Raw genomic sequence first — 22,318 nt, forward strand, 5'->3', positions numbered from 1 at the left:
CCCCTGCCTCGTGTCAGCATTTAGCTCCAAAAAGCACTCTAATGAGCTGCTCTGATGCATCAGATTTGGGCTGGGTCAGAGAACCCACTCTCACCAGGATGCCCTGCACTGCTCTTGCGCACTGGGGGGAGGTGTGGTGTTCTGACATGGAGCCCATGCAAATCCTTGGGAACATCTCTCTGCCTTCACGGTTTCCTTTCCAGCACACAAGGCAGCACCATCAAAACGTATCCAAAGGAAAACAGTACCAAGATCACTTAATTATGGAGAAAACATTGTTAAGCAGACTAATCTTCAGAACAAACTCACATTTGATAGTGGCAAGGTGCCCAATTAGTTCGGATGGTTTATATCTCAATACCTCCACAAACCAGGCCACCAGCCAGAACAAAACTTTTTGACATGCACAGTTAATTTAACCAGATGAAAAGGTCACTTTATTTAGCCTAGGAGAAATAGAAAACAAAATGTATTGGTGTTAATTCCTTTTGTTATGTGAAGAAATAAAAAACAGAGCCAAAACCATGCACGCTACATTTGCTGATGTATTTCCTGAATAACTAGAGAACTTCGTAAGGAAAATAAGGAACAAAGAAGCGAGCACAGCCAAGGGGTGTGTTACCAATCTTTTCCCTTTCCCAGAGGTCACCAAATGTTTGATCAGCCCCTGTCAAGCTGCTGTCGGATGCGATCTGCTCCTCCCAGGTGAGTGTTTGCTGGCTGCACGGGGCTCGCCCTGGGCTTGCAGCTGGTTATCTGTCAGGGTGCAGGCAGGGCCCCGCGCACTGATTGTCATTCCTGCGGCACCACGAGCGTGCGGGCACAGGCAGCCGCCAGCCGGGGAGCGGGTGGGATGGCAATAACAATAATAAGTCTCCGATATTGCTTTCCGCCCATAGAATGTAATTGCTTCTGCAGAAGGAATTAAGCATCATAATGAAACGACTATAAAAAGAGACTTTGTTCTCCATCAACAGATCGCAGACGCCTTAGACTTTGTGTGCAAGGGCACCGCAGCCCTGTGGGGTGAGTGGTAAGCATGGGGGCAGCCCCTGGCCCCCAGCAGCAGCAGCTCCAGAGGCTGATTCCCCTGCCCTGCTTTGCCCCGAGGCAGTGCCCCAAATAATGCTGGGGGCTCCTGGCCCGAGGCTGCATGAGGCTGCTGAGCTTCAGCCAGCAGAAGGGGTTGGGTGCCCCAAGTGATGAACTCGATCCAAATTTGCAGGCGCTTTCTGCCTTCCTGAATACTTCGTCTTTTGCTTTATTTCTGGTGCATTGTCTGCATTTTGCTCAGTTTTATTTCCACTTCTGGAAAGCTCTTTGAGAGTCTTACAAACATCGTGTACGGCTTCAGATCCATCAATAAGTCTCTCAAAGCTGGAAAGAGCGGAAACAACTTCTAGAGAAGCTGCACATATCTGAAGGCAGTGGTTGAATGCAGCAGGAAAAAAAGAACAAAACACACACACAAGTTGACCTGGAGAGGAACAAACACAAGAATAAAATGCCTAAATAAAATAAATGATCTGAGTCAGCTGGAGCCTTGCACAAGCAGAGCAGCCCCAAGATTTTCACCCAGAACGGGTGCCAGAGCCTGCTCCCAGGCAGGAGCCGCGCGTAGTGCAAAAATCGAACTGCGGCTGTCACTGCACCCACAGCCTCTTTATTGACATTCTCGAAGAGCATCTCAGACACGTGTAAACCTGCCCTGCAATCTTCCATCAAGCGAGTTAATCCCCTGGCAATGACCAGGGAAGGTGCAGCTGGCTCTGCTGCCTGGTATTGAGAAGCCACCGATGCCCTCACGCTCCCCGGGGCGCAGCCAGGCTGGGGCCAGATGGCTGCGGGAGCAGAGCCCTGCAAACAGCTCACATTTGTTTGGTCTCTTTTCCCTCCACAGAGCACAAATTCCTGCCCGAAGCATCCTCTTGTTGTTCTCAGTCTGGGTTTTATTTCTTCATTTGTCACACACGCTTGGTTGCTGCATGAGACCTTTGCTAACCCGCCAGCCCTCCACCTCATCAACCCTGATTAGATGAGTTTTGTTCACGCCAGAGGTTCCCTAAAAAAAGGGCCGAGAGCCCTGCGCGCTGTTGAGAACTCGCTCAAGCAGTACAATGCCCATTCATAGTCTCCTTGGATGCTGAAGAAGAATCTGTCCACTTAAAATAGGATTATTTCTGGGTGGCAAACCACAAAGTTAATTTGGCTCTAATCCCTTTAAACGGAACCAATTATCTGAGTGCTAATGACTCTTCTGGAGGTCTCTCCCTGTCCGTGCTGGTGAGGGCACTCGCAGGTTTGCTGGTGGAGCAGCCTTTCCTCCGGCACCTGCAGCTGCCACCATCACACCCAGTGCTGGCAGCACGACCTGCACCAGGAGGACGAGGAGCAGTGACACGAGGACACTCGCTCGGAGACATTTCTGCCCGCAGTACGTGCTGCTGCGTCCCTCCTTGCCAGCACCTCACCACGCAGCCGATCATCCTCCTTAAGGTTAACTTCTTTTGCTAGCAGCATATATTACTTAATGGATGACAGAATTATTATGGTCCCATAAATTACATCCCAAGGAGTGACTTTGGGAGCGTACTTGCTCAGGACCTTCTGGCCAAGGCGAGCTCAGTCTCGGGATGCCCTTCTCTAACCACCCTCGGGAACAATTTTTCTCTTGTCTTTTTCCAGGCCTGGGGAACTGCACAAACTCTTTAAGCACCTATAAATGGGAGATGGGCAGGCTGTCAGTGAGGAACAGCTCATGGTGGTGGGGTGGCATTGGTGCCAGCAGCAGGGAGGGCGCAAGGGGGGGGTGCAGCAGCCACAGGGCTGTGACCAACCCAAGCGGTCTTTGGTCCCCTGCAGCACCCAGGAGCCTGGAGCAGGCTTTGGGGACAGGACCCCAAGCAGACCCCATGGAGATAGGGGACACAACCAGCCCTGCCCAGGGACTGAGAAACAGCCACTGTGCTGCATCCCCTCCTGGTGGCCTGGAGTCCCTCGCTGCCCACTTTTAGCGGAACACAAGAATAAGCAGCTTTAATCATACTGTCCCCACTTGCTACTGCTATTATCATCGTCATTGTGATATTAAACCAGTTAATTCTTTCTCTGAATTTATTTGCTTTTGTTTTTGTACTCCCATGCTATAATTTTCAATTTAATTAGTTTCAGTGTTTCTGAGGGCAACAGGTCTTGGTTTATCTGCTCAGCTAATAGCCCTAATTGTTTACCCTTTCTTCAGCAATATCTCATTAACTTTATGGGCCATCATTTCCATGGCATCTCCAGAATTAATTTCTTTACTATGAGAAGCCTGCTCCTAAAATCATCCCACTTTTTCTTCTCTAGACCTGCGTGACCTGGCCCAGCCTGGCAGCTCCTGCTCCCCCCCCTGTGCCTGCAGGCAGCCGGGGCTGGGCGAGCATCAGAGCTGCAGAAGGAAGCTGAGAGGTTTGGTCATTTCTTCCACTGCCACTAGGTCACAGCAGCAAGAGGAGCTTTGTTCTTCAAAGCACACCTTTGATACATGTAATCAGACTATTTAGAAGAGAATCCAAATCGGATCCCTCCTCAATACAAGTGTCAGCAGTGCTGGGAATCGGCTGCATCCCTGGGACGTGCTCCCGGGCAGAGCCCCCCCAGCTCCTCTCTGGGTGCAATGCACGAAGGGCACCCGCCCAGCAGAGCCAGCAACCTCGTAACCGATCACGTTTCCCCTTTCATGTCTTTCTGAGGTTAATCCTGCTTTCTGCATCACTTCAAGCTTTAGCCACACACCTCTGAACTGGCTGCCTGTCTCCCCTGGCTGCCCACCATTTCCCCATCAGAGTGGGAATTGATCTACATGTGGCCGTGGATCCTGCAGACATCCAGACATGGCATTTCTGAGAACATGTGGGGTTATTGCTGCCATTTTTAACAGCCCAGAGTCACTTTTCCTGCTGGTGGAGGGCTCTGGCTGTTTCCCTTGGCTCCAGAGAGGGAAAAACTAGACCTGGGATGGAAAAGTGGGGGGACCAAGAGGCTCTGGCAGTGCCGGCACAGAGCTCCTCACCTGCTGGTGAAGCCAAGGTAGGGAGTGCAGGTAGCTGGGCTGCCCCAACGCCTGCCTCCAGACCCCATTAATCATGCCTTTAATGAGTTTGTGTTCACAGATGAGATGGTTTTGGCCGAAGAGACGAATCGCAGATTATATCTCCCATTGATTGTTTTGTCCCACTGGAATGATTTGTACCCAGGAAATGGGTCTGAATTCACAGCTTAAATCAGGCTCAGGGAGCAGACTTGGCTCACAGAGATATTTTTTCTGTTTTAATGATTACAGCGAGTTCAGATTTCTTTCTCCACGTTCCCAGCTTTGTGCTGAACTTCTCCTTCAGAGTGAGCCCTGCTGCCTTCCTGAGCCCCTCGAGCTCAGTCCTGTGTCCCCAGCTCCAGGGCAGAAGGACAGAGCAGTGCTTGTGCTCCTACAGGAGGGATGCTGTGCAGACATCTTTGGTCCCAGCCATGGTTTCCTCACCTCCAGATCTGTGTGAGCAGGGCCAGCCAGCCCAGCACCCTGCTAGCAGCCACCACGAGTGGACCTGAATTATTGATAGGCACATGGCTTCCAGCAGAGCCGGTGAGCACAACTCCCTTCCCAGCAGACAGCATATGGCTTTTGGCAAATTAACCGACCCCAAGCCCCCCACGACCTTACAGCCAGACCCTCCTTGTGCTTTGCTCCCAGCCCACGTCAGGGTGAGGACTGCTTTAATTTTTCAGAGCCATCAAGGTGGCTCAGATAAATAGCTTGTGAGGAGCACCTAAGGGAACGAGAAGCGTGTCTAAGCTCCTCAGTCTCTTACAAGGTAGTTTTGAGACTATCACTGGCATGCAAACTGTATAGGGGGTAAACAAACACACGTACGTGCAACATATGGAGACATACACATGAAGCACAAATTAGCCATATGGCCAAGCATTGCTGCCAAATTTCATCTTTTCTCCTTTGGCCATTTTATTTTATTTTTTATCTTCCATGGGCTGCCACAGAAGGCGCCGCTTCTCTCCATGTCCCCATCACAGCACCGCTTCCTCTCTCTTTTCCCAAGGGCAAGTTTGAGTTGTTCCCTGGCTGCTTCTATTTAAATACTTCTGTAATTGCATTCCAGATTGTCCAGAAAACCAGCATTCCCTCAAAATGAGAGAAGGTGGCTGGGCAGGGCAGGGGGCTGCTGACTCCCCAGCACCCTGCCCATGTGCCAGGCTCAGGCTTGCCCTGACTTTGAGACTCATCGAGCAATGCCTTGTCAAGCCACAGAAACATGGGCGAGAGTTAACAGGCAGGGAGCTGGTGCAGAGACATGATATGGTTTGGGAAAGCTGGAGGTGCTCCGGGGGCACATCAGAGCGCGAGCCAGAGAGGAGAGCGGAGGCTTCTGGAAGAGAGCCCGCGCGAGGGCGGCGGTGTTTCTCTAACCCCGTATTGACTTTGGCTTCCAGAATCAATTTTCTTTATTAGCTGATGAATCTCTTCAAAAGACTTTCTGTACTGAATCTAGATAAATTATTTAAGCAGTAAATTCTTTCCACTCTAGCACCGTTACAGTGCAGTGATTTAATAGGGAAGAGAAGTAGAGAGGTTTAGGGACAAGGTCACTGCGAGCAGAACATCTGAGCATTAATAGGTTTGCTAATAAGTGATTGTACAGCTAGGAACCAGTGTAAAACAGAAGCAATTATTAAGAAACAGGTATTCAGCAAAATACTGGGATTAGCAACGAATATGAGGAGCAAGTCATAGGAGACTATAGTCTTAATTATTTATGCAAACAAATTGCTGTGGATGAGAGGAGAGCCCAGTATTTGATTTCAGCAAGAGTAGGCACTGCTTGCCAGGTAGGGCGGCCGCCTGCCAGAGCTGGGCTGTGCCAGTGGGCACGCGCTTGGTGCCTCTGCATGGGCTGCAGGCACCACCATTTGCTAATTGTCACCTAATTGTCACTGGGGGCTGGGACAGAGGATGCTCAGCTCCACCACCCCCTCCCATATCCACTGCACCTCTCGTTTGTTTTGCAAATCAGCCTTCACGCGCTCGTCTGGGAGCTTCGAGGCCAGAGCTAACATAAGAGCTAAGGAATAAGAAATAATTCTCCCTTTGAGAATAATTGTGGCTCACGAGGTCAGAGAATTCAAACATATTTATAGCCACCAAAAGGAAATGATGGCGTTAAATGGCAGCTGAAGTATGCGGAGACCCGAGGAAAACGGCTGGCCACAGCCATTCGTTATGGCACCAGGAAGATAATTACGGAGCGAAGTATTCAGATCCTGGGCAGTTTGGACCACAGTCCTTCTCAAAAGCCCACTCTGGAGATCAGAAGGCTAATGCATATTTTCCTGCAGAACAAAACTGTAAATCAAAAGCTAAGTTCAGGTTTAAGAGCTGTTCCTGGGTGAAGGTGGCACAGAAAGGCTACTCGGTGCAGGGATGTGAGACCCTGGGAGCACTGGGCCTGGGTTCAGCACATCCTGCCCAGAGGAGCACGGTGCTGCTGCTCACAGGGACAAACCAAGTGCCTGGCCCTGTGTTTCCCTGCAAAAACCACACCTCAGCGAGTTCAACCTGGCTCCAATACCCAGCTATACATAGCAAGCTCAACACAACACTCAAACAAAGGAGTATTTTCCACCTCCCCTGTCCAAGCACCATGCTCTTCCATGAGGTTGCAAGAGGCAGGCTGAGGGGTGGGCAAGGGCAGGGGGGATGCGGAGAGGCAGAGGCACCCCCATAGCTCCACCTGGGGGCTCCAGGCACCCACAGGGGGCTGCACCCCAGCACATAGGCAGTTTCCTCTTCCTCCTCCTCTTTTCCAGCTCTAGCCCTTCTGCCCACGCAGGATTTCAGGACTCCTGTTATCGGAGTGAAGCAGGTTAGGGCTATTCTCAGGGGGCAAAGCCCAAAGCAGCCACTCAGGGACTGACACCGGAGCCTTCCTGACCAGTTCTCCAAAACATGAGCAGCCCTCATCTGGGGAGATCTCCACAGCCTCCCAGCCCTGCTCCTCTCCATGCACATCTGTTTCTCCCAGCTCCAACTCCAGAACCTGCTGATGCTTTCAGACCTGAGCTTAAGTTATAGCCCCCAGCTGGAACAAAAACCTGTTTTCCAGCAAAATCATCCCCTCCATTTGCTATTCAGCTTGTACTTGCAGCAGATCCATATTCAGGACCGAGCACTATTAGTACCTTTGCATTCATTTTTCATGCGTGTTCCATAAACAAAGTGCACACAAACAAAACATTCAGCCAAATGAGGCCAAAGGCACTGCTGTCTCGGTATGATGCACGGCCCCAATTATCACCTTCAGGGAAAGCAGCCCAGCTCCACCACCTCCCAGCCCACCTCACTCACCCACCAGGCAGCAGCAACACCAGCTCCAGCTCGCAGCTCAGACTGGTTCGAGGCCCTCCATTGGGGTAACAAACCAGGCAGCCCAGCCAAGGGAGGAAAGCCACAGTGCTCCCACCACTGCTACTTTGACTGCAGGCTTAATGCAGCCATTATACCCCATTTTTTGTTAAATGGTTTCAGCAGAAGTGGATGCAAGCATTTAACCTGCAAGTACTTACCCAGCCGACTCTGAAATAGGCGGTGTAACTGCTGTCAGCTCGGTTTACACAGGCTTTTGATCAAGATCCCTTAACGGGAGACATCTGCTGAGCACACGGGGCTGTCAGCTCAGTCCCTGACCACAGGCAGCAGAGCTCAGCGCCCGGCCGCTGCGGTGAGGGGCCCGACCTTGCATGTGTGGGTGTTTTGCCAAGCACTGCCAGTCCCCAGGCACTGGTGCAGCCAGTCCAGCACTGCCTGGCATGCTGTGCAGTGCCAGATACATCCCCTGCATCGCCCCTGCCTGTATCCATGCCCCGCTGCTCCCTTTCCTCCTCTGCCCCAGCAGAGCCAGGCTCCGGGGGGTCATTAAGGAGCACATCCACGCTCCTCTCCACCCTGAGAGCAGCAGGGGTTCAGAACCAACGCACCTTGAAGGAATACATTTAAAAGTATACACGTCTCTGGTTGTGTACATCAAACCCAATTTATTCCAAAGCAGCAGCTCAGACATGCTCGCAGAGGCTTTGAGAGCATGTTTATCAGGCAGGCTACTTGGGAGATCATTGCCATTGATTGCCATGTCATTGTCACTTCTGGACACAAAAGAAGGCCAGAGGGACTGGGATTACATTAGCAGAAGTAAACCGCACACAACGTGGAGCTGAGATTTCGCCAGGGAGGGCCAGGTACACCTCTGGGTCACACCGAGAGCACGGTGCTCGGGGGGAGCAGCCGTCAGCGCTGCTGCATGCTGGAGAACAAAGTGTAATGATGCGATCTGCCAGAGCCCTTTAATGGTATTGTTATTTATTTATGGATTTCTATAGTGCCACCTACAAGGAGAACATAGTTTTTTCAAAACGGAGAAAAGAAAATCCCACCTGATGGAAACAGAAACAGAGCAAATGTTCAAAGGGAAAAAAAAAAAAAAAAAAAAGCAGCAGGCTTCTTTGTGGAGAGCCAGAGAAAAGGCAGTCTCAGATGAGCCGAGGGCTGGAAAACCCTCTCCCCCATAGGAAATTAAAGAGCTCAGTCTATTGAGCTTGTCAGAATGGGACTGAGGGATGACCTGGACCCTTTCTGAGAGTACCTGCACGGGAAGGACATGGCAGGGCTTTCAGCTACAGGAGGGTAGAGCAAGAACCAGGGGATGGGAATTAAAGCCAGTCCTACTCCAGTTAAAAGGCCCTTTTTAATAGCAGCATGGGCATTTAACGATGCTGAGAGAAATGATGGACTCTTGGTATTTTGGTATTTCCTGTCCAAAGAGGATGCTCAGGGTGGGAAGTAATGAGACTGGGACATGTGTTGTAAATGGCAGCCCTTTCCCAGGCTGGCAGAACCTCAGTTTTGGCACCATCCCACACACCAGAGCCAGCCTTTGTGCCAGCAGTGGGATCTGGGGGGAACGTGGCTCCTGGCAAACCCTACACGGGGTCCTGAGGTGCCACCACACCACAAGGGGGAAAAACTGCACAGTGGCCAGAGAGGGACTGGTGCTGAGAGATGTGAAGGTCTTTTATCGTTATTCTGAATCATTATTACTGATCTTGAACTCCTGGATGCAGCTGTTTATCAGCAGATCTCAAAGTACTTTATAAAGGAGGTCGCTATCATTGTCCCCTTTTTTTGCAGACAAGGAAATTGAAGTCAGCTGGAATTGCCGGTGCTTAGCCCTTTGAAAATGAGGCTCTAAATAACCGAGACTGCAGGGGATTTGAGGGAGGCAGGATATAATAACCTGAGTGGGAAGTTGTCCAGGGCAGCAGAACGGACACTGCAGCTCAGGAGAGGCATCTCGCAGTATTTAATGGTGGTGAACAGCGAGAGCAGTGCCGTGAGTGCACCCCCTGCACCTGAAGGGCAGGAGCAGCAGCAGAGCCTGGGCTTAGCTCCTGTACCCTGGCCAGGTGCCTGCCCCTGGCCCAGCACAGCCCAGCACATCCCAGCATGGCCCAGCATGGCCCAGTACAGCCTAGCATGGCCCAGCACATCCCAGCATGACTGGTGGAGCAGCAGCAAGGCAGTGGGGCAGCAGGACAGCCTCCTGGAGAATTATCAGGGGAAATTTTACCACCGAAATTTCTCTCAGTGCAGTTTCACCAAGGGCATTGCCGCTGCTGTGGGCTTTGGCTGGTTGCTCGCTGTTTGCTCACTGCATTTCCAGCTGCCCCCCCCACCCCGTGTGTGTGTTTGCACTGCGCAGGCTTTGGTTGTGACGGCCGGACAAAAGCTGTCTGCAGCCCGCGATGCTGCAGTGATAAGTAACAGGAGGCACAAATTAGAACAAATCAATCTGAATCAAATTCAATTCCTTGCGCAATCACCAAGATCAAGATGCCAAAGTGCACCCACGATAAATTAAAAGACGGTGAGAAGGCAGTCGAAGTCGCTTCCCAAGCAGGGTGGCCGCTGTTCAAAAGGCATTTATTCTCCTCACAGCGGGCTGCAGCCGTGCAGGCCGGGCAGTGTGAGCTTTCCTTTCACCACCCTGAAAGCTTTGTGCCACCTGAAGGCCCCTTTTGGCAGACACGGAGACCTCGCACTGCCCTGCTAAGATGTTTCTGCCTCGCGTGGCTCTGCCCTGGCACCCGCAGCCGTGCCGCCAGCACAACCAGCAGCACACCCAGCGCCTGCTCCGAAAGCAGCAGCACACCAGGGATGATGTTTATCTTCTTTGAGGAGCAAAAAGTTGCATAATTTTATGGGAAAAAAAAAAAAAATCAAATCTGTGTATTTCAAAAGGCATTCATGAAGATAAACAAGCAGGATGCTTTCTTGGTATTACATCCCCTTTCACGTTCCTTTAGCCATTAAGTGAATTCTGTTTGATCAATGAAGCTGCCTTTGCCACGGGGCACAAAATAAGTGGCATAAAGTAACGGAGGGGAAAAATTTACCACCGTTAGAGATAAGCAGAACTGTCTTCTGCAGCTTAAGCAGTTACCAGTAGCTGCGTCCACTTCTTTGCTACGGGGCACTTACCTGTTTATTGATTCGGTGCTTTGTGTGTGCTTTTTGCTTTTTCACCTCCCAGCTGCTGTTTGGATTTTATTGGATTCTTGCATTTAAAATTACAAGCAGGTACTTTGAATTGGCATTAGCTCTTTAAATATGTGCTGCATCTTCGTGTGTCATGCCAGCACGAGCCAAGCACATCAGAAGCTGCTAGATAATAGGCAATTACTGTTCTTAAACAGACGAGGCATTCACAGGGAGAATGGGCTGCATCTTAAATCATCCATAAATTCTCTAATAGTGCTTCTATTAATACCTGGTTTCTGGCGCATTCCAAATTATTGCGTTCCTTATCAAACCACCGCCTTTCCTCAGCAAATCAGTGCTCCTGGGCAGGAGAGGCGAAGGCAGGAGCCGGAGCAGGGCTCAGCAGGGGCAGCCCCAGCAGCACGGCCCTGCGCCGTCCCGTGATGCTCCCCATCACCTTTTTGTCCAGACTTTACCATGGAGACTCGGCTCAGACTTTCTCGTGGCGCTGCCGAGGGAGCAGCCTCCTTCAGCAGAGGCTGGACAAGCAGTGTCCCGGCTGCTGCAGCTCACAGGCGTCGAAGGAGCCGAGCGGCACTGCTGAGGTTTGGGCTCCCCGTGGGCACTCGCGGCGCTGGCAGCGGCGCAGCAGCCACGCACTGAGCGTGAGCCGGGTTGTAAACGCCGCCCGTCCTCCCTCTCGAACCATTACGCACTCCGGGAGAATGAGAATGTACAATCCATGTCTCATTACATTTTTTTGAAATATTATCCTTTTCTTCTTCCCTGCATTTTCCTCCTATTAAGCAGAACTTGTGCTTTCTTTGGAGAATACGAGTGATTTGTTTCCATAACAACACCTCTCCTCCGGCGCTGCCGGTGCCCCCGCCTCCCTCGCCCTGCTTCGCCCCTTCCAAGCCCACAAAGCCCCCAGCCAGGGGTCACGGCCCTGGCGAGGGCAGGACCCCCGGTGCCATGTGTCTGGAGCCACCAGAGCCCTGCCCCACTGCAGCTCCTGGCCTGGGTTTTGGGTAAGGGCTTGCTCATGCCAGCATGGGACCGAAGATGGGGTGCCACACGTTTCCCCATGGACAGATCCTGCTCCAGCTGCTGTCACAGATTTTGTCCATCTCTTCAGCAGCAGAATGATGCACACCTATAGGTGCTATCCAAACCCATGCTGGAGCTGGTGGCAAAGGTCCCCGCATGCAGCACCCACTCCTCAGCGCTCTCCTTCCCACTTTTCACTTTCAAAGTGCCAATTCAACTCGTTTCCCCAGCACGCTGCCATTCCTTACCTACGGCTTCATCCCAGTTGCACCAGATTCTTCAACGCTGGTAGCTCTGGGTTATTATTTATTTTTGGTTTTGGCTTTGAAAGCTCCCCAGACCTCAGGGGGAAAATATTGCTAGAGGAACTTCCTCGTGCACAGAACTGGTGAGAGGTTGTTAATGTTGCTGCCTGTTATAAATTCTCTGTCCTGCTCCTGGAACCTTGCTGTGCCATGATATAACCTTGTTATGTTAACATGAAAATTAAACACAAGAGATGAATCTGCTAAATTGGATTCACCTACGTAGATCAAAATCACTCCAGCACCAGCAGCAGGGCTAAAGCCAAGCCAGCACTGAGGAAGCTCAGCTCAGCCTCCCAGACAGGAATTCGGGATAAATCCCTGTAAACAGCCGTTTGCAGCTGAAGGCTGAGCACTGTCTGCTGCTCAGGGCGGTTGCAAATGTAAAACAAACTCTAATTACAACATGGGGAACATCCTGAGGGAACAGAAAGGGCCCGGGGAGCCCCCTCATCCTCTTCCCAACTCAGCAGGGTCCCCGAGCAGGCAGCAGTGTGGGACCCCCCGAGCTCAGCACAGCCCCACAGCCCCCTCCTCGGGGAGGCACCCGCCAGCTCCTCAGCAGCAGAGGGCGAGAAGCTGCCCATCAAGGGAAGACGAGATTGAATTCTGCCAGATAATTACCATGCGTGTTAATTCCCATTCTTTCTTTCCACGCAAGACTGATTTATTTATCAAATAAACTCGCTTCACCCGGCTCCTCGCCCTCTTAGTATTCACTTTCTGAAAGTCTTGCCGTGATTTGGCCATTGCTAAGGTGGAAACGCAAAAATAGCTCGCATGCTTGAATGCTTAGCAGGGCAACATTTGGAATTGCAAAATTAACCAACAACCGAGCAAATTTTGAATGAAAAATGTGATGTGAAATTGAAACTTTGGTTGATTGCATTCACAAGCCGTCGCGCAGGGAAGGAAGACAATCTCCGGTGATTTATGCAACCTGGCAGCGCTGCACGGGTTTGGAATATTCCTAGCGAACTGATTGGAAACACTCCCTCAGCCCGGGAATCGTTCTGCAGAGACCTTCGTGGCAGTTCTGAACCACAAGTCCCTGCAGGAGCAGAGCCTCTGGTTCCCATGCTGTACCCAAAGGGAACACCCAACGCATTGCTCTGTGCTCTCCCAGATCTGAGTCTCCAGTGAGCCCCAGCAGCTGAGACAATTAAGTCTTCATCTGTGTGTCCAGACATTCGTTTGGGATCAACCACCCAACCTTCAAGTGTTCCGAGCATCTCTAAGGAGTGTTCAGGATTTTGTATCTGGGCTTGTTCCAGAGTCCAGGCTCTACAAGTCTCTCAAGAAGTTTCTCAAGCTCCATTCCCTGGCCTTATCTTTTAAATTCTGCCATTCAATTCTCCTCCAGCTGCCCACCGGAGGCCACCCAATGCCACAGACAGCACTGAGTGTCCTTGGTACTTGCGCTCCCACGGCAGCCTGAGGCACCTGGAAATCTCGCTCACCTCCCACGTAGCCACTGGAAGCTCTGTTGCTGTTGATTCATGGCAGGTTTTTTTTTTTTCTTTTTTTCTTTTTTTCAGAAACTTAAGTCATATATGGAGACAGTGCCCCACCCTTGTGAATATCCCTTACATGATTTGACTCTACCACATCCATAAACGAAATTAAAATGTAGTTAAAATGGATTTCGTTAATGGATTTGTAAAAGCTTTTAACAGACGAAGCACTTTATTCCTCTTAACTCCTTTTACGGCATCTATTCATGCTTTTCCTTCCATCATGAACTTTTAACGACTTGCAATTTTTTCCCAAACTCACTCATTTTTAACCCCCAAGAGAGGCCCCTACAGGGCACTGTGAAGCCCATCGCGCAGCCGGGCAGGGGCACTGCTGGGACCGGCGCCTGTCCTGCCCTGGGAGCACAGTGGAAGCACCTTGAAAACCACAAGATGTTATTACTGTGATGTTAATTGCTACACCATGCTGTACTGTACCACATATTAAATGATGCCATGGGGCAGGGCAGGGTTCCCACCACGGTGCTGCCCCGCTCGCTGCTCGTGCACGGGCAGGAGGCGAGGTCCGGCTGCTCGAGGCCGTGGCACTGAAATAAAGATGATTAAGGAGATTTTCCAGCCTCTCGTTTTTTTTCCTCTCCTCAGTAAATGTCATGCTTCAGGGGAGTATAGCCAAGAAAAGTTCAAAGTAATAATATCAGAAATCTGCTTCTCTTTTCCTTTTGACATTTTATTGTGATATGAAATAGCAGGGGATAAAAGCTCTAATGGGGATATTTGGTTCTTTCTTTCAGTGAGCATTTTAAATGCTGGCTGGTTATGACTCACATTTATTATGATATATGCAAATCTTTAAGGGCCTCATTCACAAAGCCAAGGCAGCTACAGACGCTCTCGCATGGAATTTACTGTATGTGAGGAAAAGCCTCAAGGATTATTACTTGTGCCCAAAGTCCCTGCTTCTCACCAGCCCTGCAGTCAGCGTGCTGCCAACCTCCCCATGGGGGTCCCGAGCCCTTCCCACTTTCCCCCTGGGATCTGGGGCTGGGGTCGGAGCCCACCACACCATGCCTGCCCCTCTGCTGCCAGGTACGTGCTGGCCCCATGGGAAGCTGCACAGAGATGCTCTCCTTCCACCTTGCTTTCTGTCGGAGCAAACAGCTGCCCCCCGCAGCCACTTTTCGCAATCAAAACCTGAACTTCTTCTCCTTGGACTGCGTTGATGATATTTCTGTGTTGACTTGAAACCAGAAATTCCAATTCGATGAACAATGGTGAGTAACGGGGCTATAAAATACAACTTTAATAATATTTAGCTGGTAATGGGCAAGGAGTCTTGTTGATTTGTGATGGAGAAAAAAAGTGTTGTTAAAAAAATAATAATAAAAAATTTCAATTTCACATTGAATTCTACCCTAATTAGAAGCTATTATTGCTCTCCAACAAATAATCTTCTGAACTAAGTCCATTCCACAGAGAGTGATCAAAGGGTGATTTAATTAAATTTTCATGTTTAATTTTCCTTTTTCATTTCTGCCATTTTACTCGTCCCCCCACAGCTGCTGTCGGAGGATGGATGGCAGCAGACAGGGCTGGTTCCTCGCCGCCCCCAGCCCAGCACCGCTGGCACTGGGACCCTGCGGCCAGGGCAGCCGAGAGCAGCCAGTGCCTGCACGCCACCTTCCTTGTGGCATCTTGGTTTTGGTTGTCTGGTCCGCAGCCAGCTTAAATGTTATGCTTAATTTAGAGCAATAACTCTTAAATTATGAATTGTCTGCTGTAACTATAAATTATACATTTCGGAGATGAATATTCAGGTCCTAATTCACAGCAGCAGATGTGATATGGAGACGTTCGCAGGCAGAGACAGTTTGAAGCCGTGGTTTGGTTTGGTTTTCCTGGGGCAGCCGTCCCCATCCGACCTCCCCCTGCAGCATGGGAGCCCCGAGGATGCGGGATGGGGCCAGGAGGGGCTAGGGGGTCCCACACTGTGGGGGATCCCAGCAGGAATGGGGATACCATGACCCGGGTTGATATTGCTGGGCTTTGCCGTGCTCCACTCAGGTACCCTGAGTTTGTCTTCTCTGCACCTTCGAGGGACTGGGTTTTGTTTTTGCAGACAATGCTGGCAGAGAACAGCATTAGAGGCTGAGCCAGGGAGGTTTCTAATGAGCCACATCTCGCAGTTCTGCACACAAACTGAAAGGACAAAACCCATGCATGTGGCTCTGCTGGGCCCACCGCAGCATGTCAGGTACACGTCTGCTCCACAGGTCATCAGTGGGGGTAGAGCTTCACAGCAAACACTGAATAATTCATAGCCCAGGGCAAACCAGGAGCAGGAAAATCCATCTGCATCCAGCCCATATGTTAGCACCGAGCTGGCTCCCACTGCTTGGAGCTCCCCCAAACACTCCTTCCTGCACAGGAGGTTGCAGCTGGCTCCCCAAAACGCAGCACACCGCTTTGCCAGTGATTTGCTCATCTAAGGGTACAGCAACGGGAGCTCCTTGATGAAAAAGTAGCAACCCCAAAGTGTCTCCAGAGAGCCACAGGCACGCAAACAGCACACACAAGTCGTGTCCTCGGGAACGTGGCTGAGAGGATAAGGCAAGAAATCCCAGGGAGCATAATGCTGTTGTTAAAGTTTCATATTCAGATTGTCTTTCTTCAGAGGAGAAAAACCTGAAGCATCTGCACAGAGGTTTCCTTCAGAAGTGCCGCTGGAGAAGAGCAAAACCACCAGCAGATATTTGAAAGCCCTTCCCTGGAGCCCTTCGAGGAGCAACCCAACGCGCCGCGCTTGGCTGTGATAAGGCATTGACTGGGGGAAAGGCAGCCGCACTTCATTAGGAGATAAGTCTTTGTTCCTATCGATCCACTGCTCAGACGTCCCACACTTCACTGCCTCTGGTTTTGGTTTGAGCCTGAGCTGGGCGCCAGGCGAGGCTTCGCCACCGGCATTTCTCGGCAATAGGCTGCAGGTGCCCGGGGCTGGGGAAAGCATGGTGCTGAGGGCACGGTTTGCATGGATCTGTGCTCCACCAAACAACTTTCTCCGTGTCCAATTTGTGTTTACAAGGAAAAAGTATATTGCTGATTAGCGGAAAACACATATGCTCTTCTCTGAAATTAGGCGTTCTGACTCCAGCCAGAGCTGTTGTTCCAGCTGGCATTTAACTGACAGGAAAGGCAGCGTAAAGCGAGAGTCTCCCTGCTTCGCAGTCTGATGTTACTAAAGAATTCATCAAAGTGACAAGGCTACAAAAGCCACACATTACCGCTCCACCATTCCCTTGCCACTCACTGGAAAATAATGCCTGTGCCGAGTTGCATATGATCTGTTTCAATTCTTTTTTAATTTCCAATGTGTTAGTAAAACTCTGACAGTAAGAGAAAAAAAAATAAAAAAATCATGCAAAATAGTTTCTAAAACTCCTGTTCTGTTAAAAAGCTCTCCTGCTATGAATACGCAATATCTCCTGTAGCAACTGGTAAGTTAGCATGCTTTTAGAAAAGACACATTTACATACAAATATGATTTCAGCTCCATATCTACATAGATACAGTTCTTCTTTCTTCCAGGTCTTGATAGATGCTGCTGCTCCTGTTGTGGATGCTCACATTAAGACTTATGTTGGCCTGCATCTGTGTCGTCAGACCACGTTTAAGGTTGTGGTCTGCTTGCTGGGACATTTCTCCCCCTTTATTAACCATGCAAATTGTCCCCATGCATGACGAACTGCTCAGTCCCTGGGCATGGTGACATGGATGGGAGCGCTGAGAGGGAAAGGTCAGCAAAAATCACTGCCTCTGCAGTGCCAGGTGGGCATTATTCCCAAACACACATCTCTCTGGTCATGGATATACCAGAAATGGAGCCAGAGAGGAGAAGAACATCCCTTATGCTGCTCCTGAGGGGTCCAGCATGGATTTTGCATCCTGGTCAGGGATTTGGGCACGCCGCTCTAGGCAGCAGCAAACCACCCCAGCTAGCACCCACGGAAATGGTTTCTGCTAAGATGACTCCTTGCCGATTTTCTCCATTAACTTCTCCTCCGAGTCCTCCTTTCCCAGAGTCATTTCCCTCTGCTCGCCACCTCAGCAATGCCTTCGCTTTGCATGGAGGAGTCGTCTCCTTCAGCCTGAGCCAAAGATAATCCCACCTGCTCTGGCCTCTCCAAAACCTTTCCTTCACTGATTGGAAAGTGCTTCCTGCTGCTCCAGGCATTTCAATGTGAAAAAAAAAAACACCAGGATCAGTCAAAATGGTGAGTGAAGCCTGTGCAGTCTGCAGCTGGTGGATCCAGCCGGCACCAGCGGGGATGCTCGAGAGCAGCCGGTGCCCACCGCGCATCGCCCCGTGCCCACCCTGTCTCCATTTCCAAAGGAGCTGCCACTGAGAATTCAAAAGATAAAGTGCTTTACAGAATCTCAGCTTCTACAAAAACACTTATCTGGTGAAAAAAAAATAATATGTATTTTTAGCTTTGCTTTTTCATTTAAAAATGAAGAATTCCCCTCAGATCCCTCAGTAATGAATTGCAGAGAAAGTTTCTCTCTGGTTCAGCTGAACAGTGCTCATCTGAGGAGGTGGAAAATTACTGAAAACTATAATAGTAAGTAACAAAAAAAGTCTTAAATTCAACCTTTATGGAGTTTTAATCACATCGTGTGATTCATTTCACATGCAAATCCTGCCTCACGCTCTCTGTGCTGCTAAAACATGACTTCAAACCATTTCCACACAAAACCATTTTAGCAGAAGACAGATTCAGATCTTAACCAAAAGAAAACCTGAATTATAATTTTTCTTTGAAATCTGGGACTCCTTTTGTGAGGCCAAGAATTGGCAGGCATATTTGATAGCAGCCTCAGATGTTGCTCCTTACTACTCATCATGGTGGGTCAGGACAGGTCTCAGCAAATGCCTTTTTTTTATTTTTATCTTGGCGATAGTTGTAGTGGGGGTAGTAATGATAGTGCTTAGCCCTTCTGTACGGTGTTTAAGCTTCCAAGCTTTATGCAGACATTTTTTAATCGTGTTATTGGCAAACTCAGCCAGCAGTGAGCTGTTTTCATTCATCTCTCAACGAAAACAAAAATAAATGGCTCCTGCGCCGTGTCATTTGCCGGGTTGCAGCCATTACGTTTTCATTAGTAAAAAACCTCCAGATACAAATGGGGGGGATGCAAGGAGTCATCCAGCTCCTCTGAGCTCATCTTTCTTGCTCAGATTTCAGTCCCACCTGGGAGTCTGCTTTTGTGTGCAAGGCTTCTCTCCATCGGCGGGATAAATAAAGCACCAAGTATTTACCTGATCAATAGAGACCTAATGAAGTAGACGTTGTCCTGGTATAAATGAGTGGTCAAAGGTGACTCCTGGATTTCAAATTGCATTGACCAGACTGTTTGCAACGGGCATGTCTCCCAACCTCAATTTCCACTGAAATGTACATCAAATATTTATTAAGACACTCTTAATTAGAATAGGCTTAAGAGGAGGGAAGAAAAGCAGTGAGCTGCATCTCTAAGAGGGCTCCGAGCTGTCCATGCTGGCGCTGCGGTGCAAGCCCCAAGGCCTTTGGCTGCAGCAGCACCTGGAATGGAGGTGAGGAGGAGGAAGAGGTGTCCCCTTGCCATGAAGCAGGTGATATTTTCCTTCAGGGGGAGGGAGCCAGTGGTGTTTCGCTCCTCCTTGGCCACCACAGCTTCTACAGGTGCAGGCGCAGAGCAGCTTCAGGCTGTGCTGACCTTGGCTTTCAGAGCATTTCACGCTGTATGTACCAGTGCACCAGGATGCAAACCAGCCCGGTAATGCTGCAATAGCAAATTCTGGCTCCTTCAGGTCAGGGTTTCAACCAAGGGCTGCAACCAGACACATTGCAGCACCGTGTCTGTGAGTGTCCCAGACCACTGCTGGTGGCCCCACAGGAGGGCAGCTCGTGGCAGCGCTGCTCCAGCAGCCAAGGCAAAGCCCAGAGCTGCTGAGACACAGAGACCTTCTGCACGATTTGGGATCAGTGCTGGTTAGGTCAGACACTAACTACACCCCCAGCCTGTGTCCTGGCACACTGCTCGATCTTATCTCCTTACCACATCACCATTTGTCACACCACGGAACAGAAACTATTTTTATTACTGCAAAACTCCAGCTTTCTCACACTGATATAATCCCTGGATTTATTCAGCTACCGTACTGCAGCAAATTCCTCTAACAAAGACTCTTTTGGAAGCAGAGCACATTGTCCAGCTATTCTTGCCTGCAGAATTCAGCCCGGTTGTTTTTTTTTTTCTGTAGCAACAATAATGCAAAAAGCAGAGCAAAAGATCCCTTTGGAGAGGACACGCCAGCATCCCCACCCAGCCAGAGCTGAGCCCGAGCTCACAGCCAGCACCTCTGCCCGGCATCACCTGCACCCCATGGGCAGGTCTTTGGTTGTCCTTTTCCACCACCAAGTTGATCAGATTATGATTATGCAGGCTGTTAATAAGCAATCACTGTATTATTTGTAGGTCTGTAGCAATGTAATTAGACGTGGGCTGTAGAATCGGGACAGATTCAGCTCATCGGGAACTCCCAGCGTTTGACGTCAGGTTTGATTTCAGCGTTGAAGGAGGTGAACACGCTCTGGTTCCTGTGACAAGGCGATGCTCCACGGCTGCCCCCAGGAGCCCGGTGCCCCTGGCCAAAGGCACACAGTCTGCTCGTGCTGCTGTGTGGCTCCTTGTGCCCGGAGTCCAGATGCAAACGAATCGCTCAGTTATGTTGCATTTTTTACGCTGGTCTTGCCTCCTAATTGGATGGTTTCCCACAAGGAGATAAAATATTTAAAAACAAGTATATGAAAGAGAAAGTCAGCCTTTATTAAAATGACTTCATCGTTTTGAACGGATGCTTTCAAGTACTCTTCTGTAATTCATCCTTATAGATATAAAATTATCATCTGAAGGAAGATTGTTAATAAAACTGACATTTCCCCATCAGTCAACTTAATTCACAATATAACACTTTCCAAATCCAATTACGTCTGTCTGATGACTGACGTTCAGTTCAACGGCATTGTTCATGTGGAAAAGTGGATACAAAAATCAGACGCAAGAAATTCGTTACACACAAGACTATTTTCAGCGGGACAGCTACCGAACCGCTGCTGGCAGTGGGCAAGGACAGCTGCAGAAGTACAGCCACTCCTTCAGAACCCAAATCAACAAAGTGCTGGGCATGGGCACGCGTTGTGAACGCTAAGCCCAGATCCAAAAAGTGCCCAGAGGCTCCAGACTCAAACACCCCCAGGCACGCACGTGGCTGCAGCCCTGCTCCACCCAGCGCCGCGTATCTCTGCACACACTTTAAATATTTGCTTCATTTTACAATACATGATCAAATGCTTTTTCAAATCAGAACCCCTCCATGCACAATAACGATTAAAAAATGGACTTCTGGGAGCCTCAGAGGCCTTGTTCCACTCCAGGCATTATTCATTAAAAAAAAATAAAAAAATAAAAAAAATCGCAGCTTGAAGTGGCAGCACAAGTATAAATTGATGTAATTTTTAAAGCTAAACTACTTATTGGATGCCAAAAGACAAAGTGCTTGTTCATCGTAGCTGTTACCTCTTCTCACCCAGTTCTTTTCCTTTCTCCTTTTCTTCCTGCATTAGGTCTTTTTTGTTAATATTTGGGTTTAAAGTAAGAGACTTACATTCCTATATGAGGATTTATTTTAAAGAATAGTGGAGTCATCTCACAGTGCAACTGTAATTGTTCGCTGGGGGACAGAGAGCTCTGCTATCAATTTCTTTGGCCATCAACCTAGGGAGCAGAGAGCAGGCTGCAAGAGGAGAGCAACAAACAGCAGTTGTGAGCTGAGCTGGAGGGGCTGAGCCATCGCCAAAGTACCGGCTGTAAACGTCTCCCAGGTCACGCTGTGTTTGCAAAACTGCCTCTGCAGGAGGGCTGCGGCTGGCGGTGCTGTTCGGAGGAGCTGTGGCTGGGCAGGGCAGGCGGAGGGCAGGGTCTGCTCCCTCCAAAGGCTGGCTCTGCCGTGACACTGACCTCGTTTTTCTGCTCCAGGACTGGGGTGGCTTCGTCACCAGACGCCAACTCTCCTCGTCCCACTGCGCTCCTCTCCGTGTCAGTGGGAAGGGGCCACGAGGATCCTGCAGGGTGCCGGCTCCCCAGGGCCGTGTGTCCCCCAGCACCGAGCTGCTGTCTCGTAGGGCTCACCATCACTCGTACCTGCCCGGGGACATTGGAACAAATAAATCCTGTTAGGAAGAGAACGTTATTTGAGTGGAGCCAGGAGAAGGCAGCACCACAGAAGCTATTGCATGGCAACCATTGCCAGGGAGACCGAGCTCTCTGCTGCGGTGCGCTGGGGACCTCCATCAGGCAAGCTAATTTAGGCGAGGATGCTCCTGAAGTGCCTTTATCTCTGTGCTTTGCTGTGCCTTTCCTATTCTTTTCCACACACTGTTCAGAGGGCTCTTTCCTCTGAACACCGGTGGGAAGGGCCCACGGGGACAGCACAGGCACCGCATGCTCGTGTGATGTTTGCAAAGTGTTTGGAAATGGCAGCAGGGCGCTGCCGTGGGGCTTCCCCTCCCTAATTCTGTGTGTGGGGTCTGTGCGTGTGCAAGCACGTGAGCGATCTCTGCTGCCCTTGCTGGTGGTGCTACCCTCCTGCTGCACCAGCCTGGCTTGCAGACCCCTTTTCCCCACCGTGCAGCAAAACAGCCCGTTTAGGTGCTCTGTGGCCAGCAGCGAGCAGGCAGGATTGGGAACTTTGCTGCTTCACATGGAGCACGAAGAGGAATTAAAGTGATCTCCTTGTGGCAAGCAGAACACGGGGCCACATCCTGCCCTCTGGGGGTGCCTGGCTGGAGCGGGCACCCCGGGACGTG

The 22,318-nt window shown here is 50.2% G+C and overlaps 1 long non-coding RNA gene across 2 annotated transcripts; it reads right to left on the reverse strand.

Moving 5' to 3' along the window:
- Positions 1 to 414: 414 nt before the first annotated feature.
- Positions 415 to 7,608, reverse strand: LOC311422241. 2 transcript variants are annotated; one of them, XR_014685238.1, is made up of 2 exons: positions 7,397 to 7,608; positions 415 to 1,477 (listed from the first exon to the last, which is right to left on the reverse strand). It is a non-coding gene; the product is annotated as an uncharacterized lncRNA (long non-coding RNA). The 2 variants fall into 2 exon arrangements; XR_014685239.1 differs by lacking the exon at positions 415 to 1,477 and adding an exon at positions 5,552 to 6,381 and having other exon boundaries at positions 7,397 to 7,602.
- Positions 7,609 to 22,318: the final 14,710 nt, after the last annotated feature.

Source organism: Aythya ferina (genome assembly GCF_964211825.1).
Source record: "Aythya ferina genome assembly, chromosome: 21".
NCBI classification, from domain to species: domain Eukaryota; kingdom Metazoa; phylum Chordata; class Aves; order Anseriformes; family Anatidae; genus Aythya; species Aythya ferina.